The following is a 19983-nucleotide window of genomic DNA, read 5'->3' as shown; positions in this document are numbered from 1 at the left end:
CTTTGAGTTTCTGGCACAACATCTTTCTTCCTAGCACAGGCTAGAGATACAGAGAATTCTTCAGTGCAACCTAGAGACTAAATTTATTTTGTGTAAATAAACATTTCAGAATAACTTGGACTAGCAGCTGGAGCTATGCCATCAGGCACCCCAGAATACAACCACCACTGCCAGGCTGAACGTGAGCAGCTTGAACCCAGCACAGATCAAGCGCTCCCAGAAGAGCCAGACAAAACACAGGAGCCGGTACCTCAGCACCTGCCTGGGACACTGACAATGTTGGATAGGTAACAGAAAGCTTCCCTAAACAGGACTGAGAGGGAAGTCAGCATTGCTTCTGAAATCCAAAAAAAAAGCACAAGCCACACAAGGGCTGCTCAGAGGAGAACAAAGATCACAAATACGCTGTTACTGGAAGGAAAGATCCAAACATCTTCCTGAAAAGAAACTGGGAAAGCAAATCAAGAAAAGAAAAATAAAACCTAAAACATCAAAATACCTAAAACAGAAAGAAACATTGGAAAGAGCTTACATCATTGAAAACTCTCTGTAGCTCACAGGCTGATAAATTCACATTCGGGAGCATGTTTGTTTGTAACCCGCTAGCAGTTTAGCACTGATGCTCTAGAAGACTTGATTCACTGCTTCAGCTGTAAACCCCATTTGCCATCAGAGGACCAAACACCACACACTGTCAGGTGGGGATGTTTGAGTCTGGGAAGTTCAGCACAATCTAGGTGGAGGAGATCCTGAACAATGGAGTTTGAGAGCCACTTGGGTCCATAATTTTGCATCTAAATCCTTCATCAGGGAATAAGTCTTTCAGCATCCTTTCCTTTACAGAAAACTCATTAATTCAAAATGAAATGAAACCCCTCCCATTTGAAGAAAGCAAAGGTCAAAGAAAGCTTCAATCTCTGGATTAAAAATAATAATAAGTAGCTCTAGCCCATACATTGATTTAATTCTAAAGAGGTAATTAAAAAGTGCTATACTCAGGAAGACTTACAAAGCAGGCTTGCAAACTGAATACCCAGACAATTGCATGCCAGAAAGCCAGGCACATGGCATGAATAATGGGATGGCTGAGAGCTGTTCCAGTTTGCCATTTTTCTTTATCCAGATAGGGGTTTGATGGAAACTACAAACGCAGAGAGGACATTTGATAAGGGAGTGCTCATTATGAAAAGATGGCTTAAGATGCAGATGTTGAAAACTGGAATATGCCCTAATCCTCTTACAGAGGGTAATTCCCAGAGCCCTTGTGCCCTGAGGGTCCCCTCACAAACTCTTCTTGTTTTTGCAGTCAGTTAGATTAGCTCCTAAAAAACAGTCTTCCAGAAATATGAAAAAAAACAGGATGCCCACAAAGCCTGTGAGAGGCAGGCTGGTGTGTGTAGCTTATGACATACGTAGACATGAGGCAAACACGAGCAGAAGTTATCTACTATAAAATATTCAGTAACCAGCCCATTATCAGACACTCTCATCATGATAACAGCCTCCCAGCTGAGATTGGGGTATTAATATTGGTACGTTGATAGCTTCCTCTAATAACTTTGGCCTAAAAACATAAGCCGCTTTTACATTTTTAATTACGACTGGATTTTATTCTGGGCCTATAATCCTTTTCCACCAATTGGATTAATGCAAATAGCAATTTAAAGGAAGGAAAAAAAATATAATCCAGTGAAAGCAAAACCGCCCCAGTACAGGAGAGCCACAGCCTCTCAGGAGCCCTTCGCTATAGCGGGACCCATGGAGCAAGGTCAGAGCGGAGCTTCATCAGCTCCCGCCAGCCACTACCAACATCTGCAGGACTGAGCTTTGAGGGGGTTATGTCCCAGGTCCCCTTGGAAAAATACCTGGAAGTAAAGCACTGCTCTCACGGTACTCTCTGCACTGGATACACTTTTTTTCAAACATCAGAAACTATTTTTCATCATCTCGTGTCAGGTCTTTATTTGTATTAATGTAGACTCAGGGCAGGCAATTAGACAAAGCTACTGAGCTGATACCACCATCTTCTAACGTAACTACTGTCCCATCGGAGTTTTCCATAGCCTAGGAAACTTTTATTTTTTCTTTTTTCTGTTCACAGTGATGTCTCTGCATACCATATACCAAGCCTGATGAGCGGTCACAGAACAAACTCAGAGGAAAGCAAGCTTTGTTAGGTCTGCGGCTCCTGGGGCACCTTGCAAGCATGGTAAATGAAACAAAGCACTACATATTACAATCACTATCATTTATGCAACAAATGCGATGCAGGAGAGCACCTTTCATCATTCTTGGTTATAGCAGGGCTGTACCCGAAGACTGCAGCACAGAGCCCACTGCACACCAGCAAGAGCAACATCGAGTCTAGGGGAGGAAAAACATCTCCTGCAGCCCAGCAGCTTTAGCCGTTTTGTTCAGTCTTCTCCCCAGTGTAAAACAAACAAGTAATAATACAAAACATCATCATTAGTAATCCTATGAAAGGCAAAGCTCCTAAAAACTCCCATTAAATGAAATAATGCCTTCAGTAGCAACTGGAATAATAGTGCAGTTCCCTGAGATAGCTGTTTGTTAGCATTTCCTCACTGTCACTGAAAACATGTCCCATACCACCACCACCACCACACCCCCTTTCAAATTTCATTTCAGCACAGTGAAAGAATCACAGTTTTCTAATGCAGTTCCTATTCTTGAACAGGGTTTCGGGTCTAGAAAGCAGTTTTTAGCCCATTACAGATTCAGACTACATCCAGCTGAGTATGGACTTTCATTTTTGCAGCCTCCACAAGTCACTTTAGATGCAATACCTGCCCTTGTAACAATTTTTGCTTTTAAATATTTAATTCCTTGTCTTTTAGCACTTATGAGGATAACTACTATTCAGACAAACATTCCGTTTCTCAAAATCACTTAATAAAATCCTCATCATTTAAAAGTGCCAATTCATAGCAGAGAAAACACGGAACATGGCTCTGCATTTGCTGATGCAGATGGGTGACTAGAACTGCCCGAAACAAAACCCAACAATTAAAGCACTTTTCATGAAATAACATTTTCCAAGTGCTAGAATAAAAATGATAAGGAATTTTATTAAAAACAAAACCAGAAGATTCAGTTTTGCTTTGCTCTTTACACAACATTTTCCTGTTATATGAAAAAGACAATTTTCCCCCCAAATTCTAAGTGACAGAACAAAGCACAGAATGTGCCAAAAAAAAAAAAACCAACCCACAATAAGAATGTTAATAATAGAATATATGAACCTAAAATGAATCACCTCGCTATCAGGGGCCAAAATTAGATTCCTGCACTATTTAAGTCCTGCTAATACGTTTCTTTGTGGAGATCTGGAGAACTGCATTGACCCTGCAAGTTCTTGCCACTGCCTTATTTTCACTGATGAAATGTATCCACAACACAATTTTTGGACCCCATCTCGTACACAAGAATAGCATGCGTGCACACCAAATAAAAAAAAATTTTAAATCCTACCAAAAAGAAAAAAAACCCACAACATTTCTTGCAGGTATTTTATCTCCTTATCAGGCGTAAATTGAGCTCCATTATGTCCACATTGCATGCGCTGTGTATGTAACAAATACACACAGCATGTACAATGAGGACACTATAGAGCCAGAGCAGAGAGGTCACAGGAAGTTGCTTCATAAAGGAAAATCAGCGTTTGGTGGCCCAGGCACTGCGGCAGTGCTGGGAACTGGTCTCTACTGGAAGAAGAGCTGATGTAGACGAAAGCAATCCCAAAGATTCAGTTGTAGAGGAAAGTAACTATTTCAAATCTGGTAGGTTAAAAGAAAGGGAGTGTATCAAAAGGCCTTGTAAGAAGGAAGTGTACAGGAAATAATTTAAGTTTAATTGCAATTATCAATATATCAGTCTAATATTTCTGTGGTGCTACTGGAGGCCAACAGATTTATCAGTGCATTAAGCAGAAGTTTTAAAAATGGCTGCACTTGCTTTTTTTTTTTTAAACACTTATTCTATTACATGGATCTTTAAAGATGCATTATTGATAATCGCTAGGAACACTCTGCAAAACAGGAAAAAATTCTCCCAATCCTGTCAACTGCAAAGTATTTCAAAACTTTTTGTGAAACAGTGCTAAAAGTATACTTTCAGAACTTTGTGCTTCAGGCTTACTATAAAGCTTTCTTTATTAAAACCCACAGATGTTTTTATGGTTACTGTAACTAGGTATTTATAAAATCACAGTAGAAAAGATGGGCTGGAGACATATTATCAATCTCTGACAAAAGATCTAAATGCAATAGATACATTAATAAAGTTTAAAATAAAAAAGACCAGCAAAAATAAGATTAAAAATAAAGCAACACCACAACGCATTTCCTCCTTTCATCTCTCATTTTGTCCCTGACAACATGAGAAAGATGAGATTTTCTGCACACCCTGAGGGCTTACGGAACTGTTCTTCCTGGCATTAGGGTAGTGGCAGGGTGGTTTCCAAATGAAATGACCCTCATAAAAGAAATATTTTCCATAAATTTCTTCCCATTAACACTCCCTAGGAAGTCTCCTCCTTTTTTGTCCTAACCGAGAGGTATGCCATATGGAAAGCAGTACAGTATTCTTAGCCTCACAATATTTTCAAAATCATCATCTGTTGCGAGCTTCAGTCCTCTCTTCAAATATTAGGAGACTAGGTCAGAAACTAATAACAATTAATGAGATTCTTCGTAGTTAATATTAGGTTTTTGCTATTTCCTCACCTTCCAGAAATCTCTTTGTTCATAGCATTTTTTGTTTCATCTGTCATTACATAAATTAAAAACATATAAACATCTTTATTTCAAAAGCAAGGAACTTTAGCTAGAGAATATAATTTTTCTTACCATTCATCGCTACCTTTTCGCTAAATATTCTTCAAGACAGCTTCGAGCACACTCAGCAGCCTGAATATATGTTCACAAATCTGCACCCCCGTACAATAACACAGCACGTCTATTCTCATACTCTTCATTGTAGTATAAACAGTTTATCTGAATCGAGCCTGTTTCTTGAGAGTCAAGGATACCTCTTTACCTGAAACAAGATCAGAACTGCAAGAGCGAAGGCAGAACCCGGCTTTGTTCTGCAAACACAATCTTGTTCAATAGTTGGTTTAATTCAGTTTTTCTAATAACTGGGAGATTTCTAACTCATTGCACTTGTATGTTGCTATGGCAGCATAAGATATAGTATAGCAGTTTCTATGAATCCGGTCAGATTCCAGAATGCAATTCTTCTTTCCAAGCATTAATTCACAGAATGATAAATAAAGTCAGATTAAATTCTTCCATTCACACCAAACAGAGTAAAAAGTGCAAGTTTCCTATTCTTGACCTAAAGGAACTGCTTGGCCACTGTAAAAATAACGTTCACCGGAGTTTCAACCAATCTCAAAAGTACTGTATGTTCAGCAAAATAGCTACCTTTGTTGATATCCTTCACTAGATCAGTGAACCATGCCTGTTCTTGGTTCAAAGGCAGCCTCTGCCAGGGGCTGCAGAAAACAGAAAATCCAAAACGGAGCCTCCTTTCAGCAGCTACTGATCCTTACAGTTACCTACCTGGTCCACGTAATGAGAGAACCAACTTAACTGCAGAGACAACTGTTAGTAGCACACAGCATGTAGACCAGAGAGCATCTGTCCTTCATAATGCCACAGTCCCATACAGACGTGTCATACTACCAGACAAGGTAGTCAATTTTTTATATTAGATCAATTAAGCAGCTGAAATCCATACTCTTAAAATGAAAAAAATTGTAAAGAATCCATTACTACTACATCATCTATTTCTGTATATGCTTCAGAAAAAGGCTCACATGCTTATAATAGACAGAGGCTGCAGTCTCTGCAAGTCAGTAAAATACAGAAGACGATTCAAAGAGTGCAGAAAGGTTGCTAGAAGTACAGAGCTAATACCCCGCTTTGTGCCCCAGCACGAGGGAAGCGGCTCCCTCTTTCCCCCAGGAACTTCTCTCTCATGAATTTACAAATTCTGAACTGCGTCTTCATAAAATGCAAAAAAGATGGTGTTCTCTTTTACTAGCCCTCTTGGCAGAAAAAGATTGAAATTTATATCAAGTGTAGGCATATGTAATTACCCAAATATATTTTCTATATCAAGCTGATAATAGGTCCTATTCAATACCCGTTACATTCGAATGAACAAATACAACCACTGAATGCCAGAAGTACATTCAGAATACTTAAAATTTCATATAGTGAAGCCACTGAAAATTTTTGAAATACAGAATTATGAATCTTTTAACCCTTCAGGCTCATGGAACAGAAAATGATGATAAACTATATAGGTTAGGAGCTAATTTTAAAGGTCATTTGAAAACTTTTCATATGTTTCCATAAAATACCAGAAGGACAGAAATTAGAACAAATCAAGGACTTCAATATATATTAATCCGTCATGTTGATAATATACAGTATTATCTTTTCAGTTATATAATGCCTATGCAAAATTCAGTTTCTAATTTTATAAAAGAGGCAGGTCTTATTATTATATATAAAGAGCATATCCATCTACAGGGCAGATTAACCATTCATTTACTCTCAAACCTGTTCATCAATCACACGCGATTAGATTGGTAACAACATTTGGCACTCACACAATTTCTTTCTCTGAACAGCTTTATCAATGTTGCAGGGACACTGACCATTTTTTTCAATAGAATAAGGAAAAACCTGTAAGGCTTCCAGCCCACTGTATATCAACGTGTGCCAATATATACCTAGTATGTGCCCAGCAACTGGCCTCTGCAAAGTAGAGACTTACCAGCCCAAAACTGGAGATGCAGCACATTGTCAGGTTTCTGTGTTCAAACTCCAAGTGGAAGGGAGCAATTGTACCCAGAGCAACTGGAGAGGGGTCCCTGGGTTACAGACAGGTCCAAAGCAGTATCTCAGACCCACATCCCAACCTTGAGCTGAAAGTCAAACCTCCAGAACCCCTAAAAAACTGGTAGCGTGAGGGCATGTGTGAAAGGGTCCAGAAAGCCAGGAGAAGGCTGAGATCTCTCTGCTGTGGTGAAAGAGGAGATGTGGGGAGAAAAATACAATCTGGAAAGGGAAAGGTGACAAAGGGTGCTGCCAGCAAAAGCTTCACAGCCAGTGATGACCACTGCAAGACGGCTGTTGGAGTACAGTATTTAGAAAACCATCAGTAGCTGGTCATTTTGATCTTCTGCCTTGTGCAGAAGGGGTGATAGGGGCTCCAAAGGGTTTTCTGAGCTCACCCTTACTGATCATTTCCTTGTTAGACCCAGCACTTACACTGCATTGTTAATATGGCCCTAAAAGACTCCTGTTTCACAGCGCTGACCTCCACAGTGGTCCATCTGCTTAAAGCTGCCCATACTTCCTGAACCGAAGAATTATTTTAAGAGAAGGAGAATTATTAATGAAAACTGGAAAACTAACATAAAACTCACTTTTCTTCCAGGGCATGAATCCAAAGTCTAGTAGTTAATATTTCCAAGCACCGCTTGAGCCAGCTCCAATTTACTAATTAATGAGCAGCAATACTCCTTACCCTTTAAAGCATTCTGGCAACAGAAATCCCCAAACCGAGCTTTGAAGAGGAGGTCATGCCCAGCCTGTCACTCACTCCAATGGACACACTTGGTCTCCAAAGCTTAAGGGAACATTTTTTTCCTCTTTGAATCAGAGCAATGCTTACTTGGAGGGCTGCGCTGTGGCATCTGCTCTGGGACAGAGTGCAAGCCAAGCTATCCACCTAAAAGAGGAGTTTAACCATGCCCTGAGGCTGCACTGTGACTTTCCACCCCACAGCACTCTATCCATCACCTGGGAGCTGGGATGGGGAGACACTTGCACTCTCTTCTCTTTCCAACTCCTGCAGCTCTCTTACCTGCCAGCACACATATTAGGCGGCACTGTCCTCTAGGAGATGTGACCACTCAGAGTAGCCCAACATTTACTTTTTTGAAAATATGTCATTTCACATAGAAAATATTGTCATATTAAATAGAAAGAAAACTGATTATTCTGAGATCAATCTAATTTTCTTTCTGCAAACAAATATTAAAAAATGAGGACTGGGAATGCTAAAACAATTCTCATTTCTGCAATGGAATTTGAACAGGCTATTATGAGTAAACAGGATTTCAGATAACATTTTTTTTTTTTCTAAACTCCTGTGCTATCAAGCCTTGTTAGAAATTCCACAGAAGCCAGGTCCCTAACAGTTTTCGTCTTCTTTCTGGGATTTCATTAGACCTAAAAATGAAGCAACTTTTGCATAAATAATTTCATCATACTACAAAGCATCCGTTTGAGTTCGCTTCTAAAAATAGACAAGTATTTAAAATACTTTACTCAGCTACCAGGCCTATCCAGCCCCCAACATTTCTATTACCATTATAAAGCCTCACAAAATCACCAGGCAAATACAAGCAGCTACTCCTTCCAATCACTGCATGTTCTTCATGCCCTGATTTCATTTTTTTCAACCGCATTTCTTGTTCTAAAATAAAACCAAGAACTTCTCGCAGACAGTGACCACAAACAGGGAGCAAAAAGGCCCACAATAAAAAGTTTCTCCCAGCTTCACAAGCACGCACACAGGCAGGACCAGACTGTGCTCAGCCCCTATCTATCTGAAATCTGGCTTGTGACTCTATCAGAAGTTACTACTCTCAAAAAAAAAAATCTGACAGATTCACCACAGCTCAAGGATCATGGGTGTTCATGAGTCAAAACAAAAGGACTCAGAATTTACAGTACTCTCCATTTTCAGTACAGGAGACAAGGCTTTAATAGACCAGAAGCAGGAAAAAGCAAAGTTTCTGCACTTCAAGCAAAACCTATGTGTCATCTTGTACATGTGGAGGGCAGTCAGATATTAAATAGGCAAAGCAAAACAGCAGAAAACCTAAAATAAAGCTTCATATCCACAATAACCATTCTTTCAGAAAATATTCTACAGAGCATGACTGTTCTGACAACCAGCTACTAACAATGTGTGCTATATTAAAGAAGTTAGTATCTGAGCATCTAGCGGCAGGATATCTGCTGAGTGAGAGAGCACGGCTGTGAAATTTAGCTGAAGAGAATAGTGAAAGCATCGGGGAAGTGCATAATCTTTAAAAAAAATCTATTCCTGCACAACAGGAGAGCTCGAGCATGTGTTTTCACTGAACGATTCAAAATGATAGTAAGCAAAGCACAGAGAAGTCCCTCAAAAATGCATTTCTTCAGAGTATAAAGCACCATACACAGATGGAGGTGCCTGGCTCAAATACTCATTGCCTTTCCCCAAATGTCACAAGGGCTGGGGCAAAAGTCACTAAATTCCCTGCAACACTGCCCAAGATTGGTCTTTCGATTTTGCCTTCTCATTGCCAGTCTGCATTTGCCACCATGCTACAGCCAGAGCAACGTGGAAATGGGACACGTCAGCTGGAGAAGCTGGATGACACTCATCAAGGAAGGAAAGATGGGCAGGGGGCTGGCAGAGCATCCACAGCACAGGGCCTTTAGCCGAAGTGGATGGAATATCCCTGCACGCACTGCAGTCATACCTTTGCCTGCAGTGCAGATGCACTCTAAGAGCATGGCATTTGATGGACATCAACTCTAATCCAACATGGCAATCTTTATATTCCTGAAACACTTCTCAATATCGCACATTTGTGATAGCAAAGAATCAAAGCTCCAGAAGGAAGATCATCATTTTCATGATTAGGGTAGACACTGATTAAACACTGAAATAATCTTAAAGATGGTCATAAATACACTAGCTACTTCACAAATACACCTTTTGCAGAATGCTAGCCAGGCTAAGAACGAGCAGTTCAATATTTATAGGCACCACGTGCTATATACTCTCTAGCAAATATAAAGCACCTGGAATGCTCAATGTTGAACTAAAGGCTTCCTGAAGAAGAAAGACTGCTTTGCATAAGCTTCTGTAAACTACATTTTATAAAATCTCCTTCTAAAATCCCCTTTTCTCAGATGACACCATGTTTGGTAAGCCATATCTTTCGGTGCTTTTTAATTCTATTAAATTGTAAAAACCAGTGAGATAATGGGAAAGCCAAGGAAATCTAGTGCTGATGTACTACTACAATTAATTAGAAATATCTCCAAGTCATCATTGTGGGGCAAACCATTTTGAATATGCAAGGTTTGCAAGTTTCAGCCATTTGTGTAGAACTATCAAAGACTTCTTGCTATAAAGCTTTAATTCCCATTTCAGAAAACTTGGAAGCTGACCTACTTTTTTCATTATTAGGTCAGGAAATACACCATGCAAATTATTTCGGATGAATGTGTCAGTATTTCCATATTATGCCTCCACAATGCATAACATCATCTGTTAGATAATAAGAAGCTTTGTTGTTATTTTTCAATGCACTGGATGAATATGTACACCTAGTACCACTATTGAAATGGTAATTAATTATACTTAATAGAACAAGCTGAGATGTTGCCTCTGATCTACAGTACATACTTGAGTTAGGTTATATGGTGCTATAGTAGTTGGAAAAGATCATTTTCTCACAATTTGACTATTCACAAGATTGTTTGGACGTTGCACAGTGCTCCTGGAGGTCAGGGTGAAGATGGGGGAGGCAGGGAGGAAAAGGCTGAGCGCATTTTGTTTTGAACACTTTCTGTTCTGGTGCAGTTGCATGGTAGGATCCAACTCACAGTCTCCTCACACCAGCAGGTTAAACCAGCCTCAAGTCAGACTCAGTAACGGCAGCAGCCAGGAGGGATTTCATGCAGAGCAGCACCACTGCTACGGTGGGAGCAGCATGGAGGAAGTCTTGGTGACTACACGCAAGAGGGGGGATGTGGACCCTGAGGCTAGAAATGAAGAAGAACATGGGATTACAGGGCTAGGCTCAGCAGGACCTCCGCCCCGAGAGCAGCCCCCTCGGTGAGCCCAGCAGCTCCTGGCTGAACACAGGGAGCCTCCATACGTCACAAGGAGAAATCAGGTCTTGGTGAATCACAGGGTCTCCCTGCTCCTGCTGAGCTCTCCATGTGGAGGAAGGCTTGAGCCCAAAAGCACTGTCTCCCACAGAGCCAGCAGCTTTGGTAGCCTTTTGCCATGCTTGCAGGGACTCACCAGGATCAGTCAATCCCGACCTCCCACCAGTGTTCCCGGTGCAGGCTCTCCCCATCCTGAAGTGGCAGTACGGTATGCTGTGGCACAGCTGTCCCATGTGACCATTTACAGCTGCCAGTCGACACCTCTGTGGGTACACGGAGAGGCGGTTATCACCATTAATGTCACCAGGGCCCTCCCACATCACAGCACACAACCCACAGGATCCCCTCCAGGAGCTGTGTGGGCATCATCCACTTTAGGAAGCGACTGCTGCGATTCCAGCACAGCAGCTTATACAGCCACAGGAAAAAGAAACACGAGGCTGTCCACAAAAACAGGCTCTGGCTCAGCCAGCAAATAAGTGCTAAATGGTGAGTTAATCATGCAACTCATCCACTATCACCCTAAAACAACATGAGGAAAAAGGAGGTTTGCAGGCTCAGCACCCTCACTCCAGAGCAAGGTTAGGGTGCATCCCAGAAGAAAGTGGGACTGGTCCCAGCTGTAGGAACAGGCTTTCCAGCCACCTCCCTGTGAGCCAAGCTATCACACCTCAAAGAACCAAATGTGTATTTTAACTCTGACTCTTCTGATCGCAGTACAACAACTGTACAAGCACTGTAGGAAAACACCAAAGCACTACAGTCAGATACCCAAGCCACTGCTGCTGGCAGCTGTGGGCCCAAATATTTCAGAGAAGACGTGGGGGGCAGCACTCATGCTGCAGCATTAAGCTCACTGCAGGAGCATGGACCAAAAAGGTCCTTCATCTGCACTCTCATCTGCCTGCAATTGTGGCACCTATAACCATGACAGTATGTATCATTTCAAGATGCTGTAAGCTACTAATTGCATTTTTCATGTGTGTTGGTAAAACCACCTTTATTAAGTCAACAACACAGAGCAGAGTCTCAGAGTGATACTTTTATAATTCCAGTGAAAAGATGAAAAGCTATATTGTAATCAGCACTGATCAAAATAGATGTCTTCAAAACCAGCCAATCCTAGAACATATAATTTCACTCTCTCATGGCATTCATATAACTTTGCCTTTTACTTTACTATTGCTTTATAATTTTCTCAAAAATTATTTCTAAGTCACAGCTTCCAATTAAAATATTCTCCAAATTTATTTTACCACGTAAGTTAACTGAAAAAATGCACATTTAGCAATAGCTTTATTCCTGTATAGTTATATGGTTTCCCTAGTGGTTGCACAATATGCAAACACGTATTTTAGAACCGAACAAAACCCACTCAAGCAGAATAAGCATGAAAGAGCCACCAAGCGCAATTGCATAGCATACAGTACCCAATAAATTCAAAGCACTTTGCAGAAGATGGAATGTACCTCCTAAACAGACAAGAAAACCAACTCTCACTGCCCACGAGCATCCTGGGCAGAGCACAGAAAGACTAGAAGGGTCATTCCATCTCCAAAGACACCGAGCATGTTATCTCATGCTCTTTTGAAATACAAGGATATACTCAGTAGATCAGGAAGGACAAAAAGGAAAGGGACTTTTCAAGGATTGCCAAGGCATTGCTGCTGGCCTTGTTATGTACCAGAGCTCCCAATGCAGGTTTCAAATTAAAGAGGCTATCTGGGGCATAAGAGGCTTTCAGATATTCACTGGAGAACAATTCATCCCAACATCTTTGCAGTAAATCACTATTCAGTTTGGAAAATTAGAAATACATCAACATGATAAGAGAGCTGAAAGCAGCAGATGAACTCATAATAGGTTAATAGAGAATGAATGTAAGTCAATAATTTAGAGTCACACTGGAAATGGTTAGCTGGGAGTAGGGGCTCTTCCAGCTATCGCAATGTCCCTTTTGAATATAAATAATGTCAACTATTACACAGATGGCTCCACACTGGGTATATTTTAGCAAAACTAATTATGCAGTTTGTACATCACTGTTTGGAATGTTAACTAACAAGGTAGAACAAAGGGCTATAATTCAAGTCATCAAGTGATCTTTTAATTTTGCAATTTTTTTTTTTTTCTAATTTTACTCAGAAGGGAATTATCAAGAAATCTCCAGCCTGTTACATGTCTACACCACTGGAAACATGAAACGGTTTCAGTCAACTCAATCTTGTGGAAAAATACATTCTCACCACAAATAGAAAGAGACTGTCAAAGATGCAGCTTAGTGACCACAAATAGAGACCAGAACTACATGGAGATGATCTTGAAAATTACCATGTTAAAAAGCTGTACAAAATAAAGGAAGTTTTTTGAAACTGCAGTGGAAAAACATTTTTACAGAAAAAGCTGTTAGATGAAAGCACCAAGGGCTATTAATGCATACCTGATATTCGAGCATGCTTTATTTAACCTTAAAAAGTATCCTGAATATAAGTAGAGTATAATGCTTAAAATACTACATAAAAGTTAATCCTGTACTTTACAGGGAGATAGCTGATAAATCAGATTAGTGAACCAACACAGAACAGGAGATGGATACACGGAGTGAGGCAGAGATGAAGCTGGGCAAACAGTGTTTCTGAATCTGTTCTCAGCGCTCTTCTGGTAGGAGGCACGCAGGGCACCCAGTGCAGCGAAAGCAGCAGTCCGCAGAAGCAGTGGCCTCTCCAAGCACATACCACACACAGAGGCAGGTTTTTATCTTATCTCATGTTCATACCTCCTCTGGAGCCTACGTACCTTCACTTCTGCCAGTCCCGGTGGCGGGGCAGGCAGGGATAGTGTGGAAGAGTCACCTGCCCGCCATCTGCCCACCATCCACCGTGCTTCCTGCAATCCCAGGCAGCTGTGCTGCAGGTACTAAAATGTCAAGGTGAGGATCATTCATTTGGAAATCAGCAGCACGTGATTATGTTAAACTGCAGCCCTGTATATACCTGCAGTACCAAAAATACAACCCTTTACCATGCCAATCAAAGCAGTATTTATAGTGGCTGTAAGGAAGCAGCATACCTAACATGGATCAAGGTGGTAACCCACCTCCCCCCTTCCCAGAGATGTAATATTTTAGCACAGAGCCTCATGCTGTGAGCATGCTCCATGCCAGCTGATAGACTGCCCTTTCCACTCAGAAAACAGGCCAGAAGAATTAAAAATAAATAAATAAATACCACCCTCCCCAACAATCCCAGTATTAAAATATTACAGGAAAAAAAAATGGGAAATCAGTGCACATTGACTGCTCATAGTTGCTCTGATGGCAAGTGCACAGCTCGGCCCCAAGAAAGGATGGTAAATAACAAATCTTGTTAGCGTTTTCAGCCTGCCAAAGGAAAGCATGATATGTCCTAATCTGAAAGCTAGATGACTCTGCAGCCTTTCTGGTCCATCTAATGAGGGGATATGGAACGGCACAACCAGCTTTATAGTCATAGAGGGAGTAGTCTGGATCCGCTAAAAGCATGAGGCACAACTTCATTTATATTTATTAAGTTTGTTTCTAAGCAGTAGGCCAAAAAATAGATGCCTGAAAGTACCTGGCATGTTTTAGAACTGCAGAAATACCCCTACTTTGGTTTTAAAGAGATGTTTCTGTAACATAGAAGACTGCACAAAGAGCTGAACTGTCATTGCTTTTACTCTTCTAGCTTCACACTCTATGTCACAGAGGTATGAAAGCTCTAATCAGCTATGCTGCATCAATGCCTACCGTACAATAAAGTTGTGAAAGTCAACACACGGCTAGATACTATTTATTACTATTAAGAAAATTCAATTAACACAACATTGTAAATAACAGGAAATAATCAGATTGAAAGTGTAGGCAGACAAAGCTAGACCATTCCTTTACTGTATGTCACTAAAAGGGATTATTCACTCCCTGAAGTACCTGGGAAACAGCTTTCCACAGCAGAATCTTCTCCTACCACTCAGCCAGATTTCTGTACTACCTCTGCAAAGACTTGCATGCAAGATTCAGGGCAGGTCATTACGCGCTGTTTTGAAGATATTCAAAAGCAGTATATTCTTCTGTTGCTGTTTGGTTTTTAACATTGTCCAACATTATCAAAACAAATGCTAGAGGTTGCCACTCAAGAAATCCCAAGACCACTGCAGTCTCAGAACATCAGCGAAGTTTGTAGCTGCATTGAACCAAACACTATTACAACAAGATGAATGGGAAAGGATGAAGAATATTCTGACACCAGAAAACTATACATTGCCGCAAGCGCCCTTTGACCACACCATGCCCAGTTCCCTTACAGGTGCCTTTGTAAGAACAGATCTGCTTAAAAAAAAGAGGGATGTGGCTTTCCACTAGCCACCGCGCATCACTGGGTATGTCCAGAAGAACCCATGCAGCCTGACATTCAGCAATCAATTGCTGATCTTATAAAAATATTTGTTGAGCAAGAGGTACATTTATTCCTTTTCATTTTAGGTGCAGAAATAAAAATAATGAAGGAAAGTGATGGGGAGAGGCTTCATTATAATCAGCATATAAAAGTGCCACTGCATACTGATAATAACATCCTTCACATCTGACATTTTATTTCTTTCGCAGTGGTATCACAGAACTTAAAAGCTGATGCATAATAAGGAAAGCAATGATAAAAATGAAGTTTAAATCTGTGAAGATTCTTTAAAACATTTATGAAACAAGGGGTTTAAAATCTATCTATTCAGGCTCATTGTTCTATTATAAAATATTGCCCACAATGTTTTTGTGCTGCTTCCCTTTTGAATAGCAGAAAAGACTGATATTCTTAAAGAGAGGTGCAGGGTACTATTTTAACACCATCCTCTGATGCTTGCTTTTTCTGCTACTTGTAGAACAAAGAGCGATCCTAACCTTCCCAAAATAAAGGAAGATCTTTGGTTTTCCCAGTTACTGAAAGTCATTGCATTTGATTTTTCAGTTTAAAAAAAAAAAAAAAGGAGGGAAAAAAAAATATACCAGAGAGCACCATCAGTATAAGATGAGGTGTTCTCTCCCCAAATCACAAACCATCCAGGGTGAAATTTCCCTGGCATTTTTCATTGGCTAAAGTAATTTTTTGCAGTCACAAAGTAATGTTTTGAACATTTCAAATCTGGAGCTGAATATATTACTGCTTTGAGAAATTTCACTTAATCCCCTCATTACTTAGGAGTAATGCCTCCTATTCACTCTCTGAAGAAGTTTGGCTATCAAAAAGAATAATTATTTCCAGCCTTTTCTCTAGAAAAGACCAACATTGCTGCAAAATATGTCTGTAGGGATTTTGAGTGGTTACACCAGTACCTCGTTACAACAACAGAGCAGGGGTATAAAGTACAACAGAAGTCGATGTAAAATGAAATAGGCTTGGGACGTGCAGCAAGAGACCCATGTCCCTAATACAGTACATATGATGGGGCAAGAGCTGCTGAGCGCTTTGCATGCAGCCCTGTCTTACCCACAAGTTTGCAAATGCAACAGTGCATCACCTGGATTTGGGATCACCAGAGCTTTGGGAAGGAAGCCAACGTATCTCCTGCTTGCTCCTTCATGCTGAACCATCCAGGCACACCAAGCCCTGGGTTACCCACGCACCCCACTCCTGCCTTGCCACTCTCTGCCTTTCTGTTTCTTTCTCCCCAAACAACAGTTTTATTTATTTGTTTTTTAAACAATGTGTAGGAACAGAAGGTCTGAACTGAAAGACACAAACTGATGGAACATATTGATCTTCTGCCTTCTGCAACAGCTTACATTTTTCTGCTATTTGTCCTGGCTGAGTGGTGGAGAACTTTTATCATCCCCATTTGCCAGATGGGGAATGAGCTACCAGGCGACTTGGCTACTTATTCAAGGTCATGCACACAGGTTTTCGCAAAAGGTTGACTCTGGATCTCAGAGCTCCCAGGCTGACATCCAAAACTTTAAGCATCCAGTCCCTTCAAGGGAAGGACTAATGCCTGGCTAACTGGCCATCTTTTGACGCAAAGGGACTGAAGGCTTTGCAGATGCGTCCTGTGCTCTTTGTAAACTCAGCAAGTTAAGTGGGATTGAATGTAGAAAACCCAGTGTTAAAAACTTTACAATTCTGTTGCTTTATTTTTTTAGTGTGTAAACTTTTAAAATATCTGAAGTTTATTGAAACTTAAACGATCAAACATCATAATTTTTTCTGTCAAAACTTCATTGGGATTTCGTTCCACAGTTTTTGGTTTACATATTCAAATATTTTAAGTAACTCTAGAATTAATTATGAATTGTTCAAAGTCTAGAAATAATTTTATTAAAGGCAAAAGCACCAGACCAGTTCTGACTTAACCTGTATATCAGTGTATCTAAAAATAAATCATAACTGTGATTCACACTTGAGAAGAATTTTGTAGGGCAGTGAACACTCCCTCTCTGCCCCCCTGCCATCCCAAAAAAGAAGAAAATGGTGGAACCAGAAAATCCTAGCTCTTCATCTTTGTATCCTGGAAATTTAACCTGAAAAAATAAGATTTGATGGTTATCCCTTTCCAGTGCTTTCCCAGATATACTCAGTTTGATTAAAGCACAGGACAAGAGGTTAAAAGATTATCATTATCACGTAAGTGTCTGTGGTTTGTGCATCACTTCAGCACCTACAGCAGTATCTGCAGTGGTAGGACAATTTCTGAGAGTAACAAAACATACTGTGGCAGCGCTGTCATCTTCCCATCTGCTGTAATACTGAGAAGCAACAGACCACCTTTCACTGTTTTGTCTGAATTTTTAAAAAATCCTAATATAGAAGCATTGTCTATAAAAATGCATTCAACACCTGTACAAATGGGAAAATATCTTCCTATTAAAAGACAGCAGGTTTGTCAAGGGGCCTGCTACTTTACTGACAAGTAAGAAATCCCAGTGAGGCACTCCAGCAAGCCCATCTGCTGGGGGACACACAAGTAACTGGGAGCACTGGTAGGAGAACAGGTGCAGGCAAAGAACCTCTTCAGAGAAGGCAGGGCTGCATCCCTCATTTGCTTACAAATTATTCTGGAGAGTTTCCCAGATTACAGATCTGCTCCTCTACTTTGCAGCCCCATGGATAAGAATGAAAAGGAAATCTGAATTGCTGTCACTGGGGTTTGTGGTTTGTGGGAAGCTGTGTCTTTGCTATTGTGCTGTATTATTCTAGGTCCTAATTGGCTATTTTTTCTTCCAATTGTCTTATATTGCAGAATGTGCAAAACTTCAGCATCCTACTGCAAGATTACGAAATTCAAAGTAGTGGAGTATCTTCCTGAAGCTACTTAGACTGACCACCAATTAGTTTAGCATCATCATTTTCCCCTTGCTATAAATAAATAAATAAATAACCCAACGAGCAAACAAACAAACAAAATAATCCATCAACCCAAAAGAAACCAAGATACATTTAAAAGGTTAGATTTATCTTGCCAGCTTAGGTAGTTGGCAGTGAAGACAAGCACTTGTGACAGTCACTTTTTAAAACCCACAGAGTGGATAATGGCAATATGCAGCTCACCACATTCGCTGTGTTTGAACATTTCCTGGAACACTTGTGTTGCTTTAGGGTTCAGTAAAAGGAGCTACTCCACATCCCAGACATTCAAGACTTGCATGGGAAGGTGAATGCATCACTTCACACTTCTCAGAAAAGCTATGTTAAATGTTTATTTATGTGGCCCAAATCCTGAAAAAAAAAAATTAATTAGTTTTTGTTAATCTCTTTCACTCTGAGAGAGATTGTGGTCAACCAAAACTGATCCTTGGAAACAGCCAGCATGTACTTGGCATGGCATGTTCTGCTGTAAGAGGTAATTAACCTCTTTCAGAAGGCATCTTTCATCATACTGCATCACAGATCAATTTGAAAATTAAACATTTCAGCAGCAGACAAAACCAATACCAGCAAGACCCATTGAGATAGGCTGTGCAGGTAGGTGACTGGAAATCCCACTGGTTTGTACTCTCTCCTTAGGTCAGCTTCCTCCAGCAAGCACAGAGCAGCATCCAGGCTAACAGCTGCTCTGCCAGGTTTGTCATCTGGGTCTGTGCCATCCCCAGCAGAGGACAGAAGGGAGGCGATGGCAGTGAGGGGGAAGGCAGCAGTCCCATTGCTGTGGGAGGAGAAGGAAGCAATGGCAGCAGTTCAACTCAACCCAGAAATGTCACTGCTTTAATGGATCTGAGGAGGGAGGGCAGCAACACTCAGGAAGCAAAAATGCAAGGGCAAGACATTCAAATGTACTTTAAAAATGAAATAAATAAAAATTTTTAAAATGTAAGGCAAGAAAAAGAACAAAAATAGCCCAGTAGGAATTCAAAGTTCTTTGTAATGAAAAACAAAAAACATTTTTTTTGCTTTTAATATTTATCCTGCCTTTATAAGCTCATGAGCAGTGTTTGATTTTCTTTTTACATCTACTGATTTCTAGCACTAGACCTCAGGTCTGGAAACCATCAGCCACAGGCTGGTGGCTCTTTGAAAATCCAGCTGGCCAATATGAAGTCATTGACATTTTTCAGCTGGCACATTGTTACAGCAACATTTCCCTGTTAGAAGCATATGAGAAATTCTTGCAGTGCACTAAACCTCTGCTAATGCAAGTGCTCACTTGCATACCAGATGTCAGACAGGTCCATTCCTGTGGCTATGCAGGAATGGGAAGTTACACCTTCAGCCACGTAAATCATTGTCTGCCACTAGAATGAGAAGCACCTGAGTAGCAGGAAGTCTGCCATCTGCTCCAGGTCTAAATGCTATTGTGACAGGTAGGAAGAAGTAAGGGTGAATGAGAAATGCAGCCACAGCTTGGCAAAAGTTAGAGGTGTCACAAAGAAAAATTATTTGCAATGCTCTTGTTTCTTGTAACAGAACAGTCTATTTTACATTAAAAAAAAACAGAACACATTTCATTTAAACACTGCACAATAACTCAACAAAATGCTGAAGAA

At 40.5% G+C, this 19983-nt stretch overlaps 1 protein-coding gene across 4 annotated transcripts in view; it reads right to left on the bottom strand.

The window, feature by feature from the left end:
- HTR2C (5-hydroxytryptamine receptor 2C) overlaps window positions 1–19983 on the bottom strand; it is a 181895-nt gene that overhangs the window by 154762 nt on the left and 7150 nt on the right. For 2 of the 4 annotated variants that reach the window (XM_075513016.1, XM_075513026.1), the window contains exons 1-3: window positions 14947–15103; window positions 11137–11263; window positions 10579–10871 (exon numbers count right to left, since the gene is read on the bottom strand). The exons of 1 other annotated variant lie outside the window; for it this stretch is intronic. The gene's annotated coding sequence lies outside the window, so the exon portion shown is untranslated. Of the gene's footprint in view, window positions 1–10578; window positions 10872–11136; window positions 11264–13776; window positions 13904–14946; window positions 15104–19983 lie in introns of those variants that run through there. One more of the 4 variants, XM_075513017.1, reaches the window with a different exon arrangement.

The sequence above is a fragment of the Mycteria americana genome, chromosome 10, assembly GCF_035582795.1.
Source record: "Mycteria americana isolate JAX WOST 10 ecotype Jacksonville Zoo and Gardens chromosome 10, USCA_MyAme_1.0, whole genome shotgun sequence".
NCBI lineage: Eukaryota > Metazoa > Chordata > Aves > Ciconiiformes > Ciconiidae > Mycteria > Mycteria americana.
Note: the sequence above shows the minus strand (reverse complement) of the source record. Positions and strands in the feature narration are given on the sequence as shown.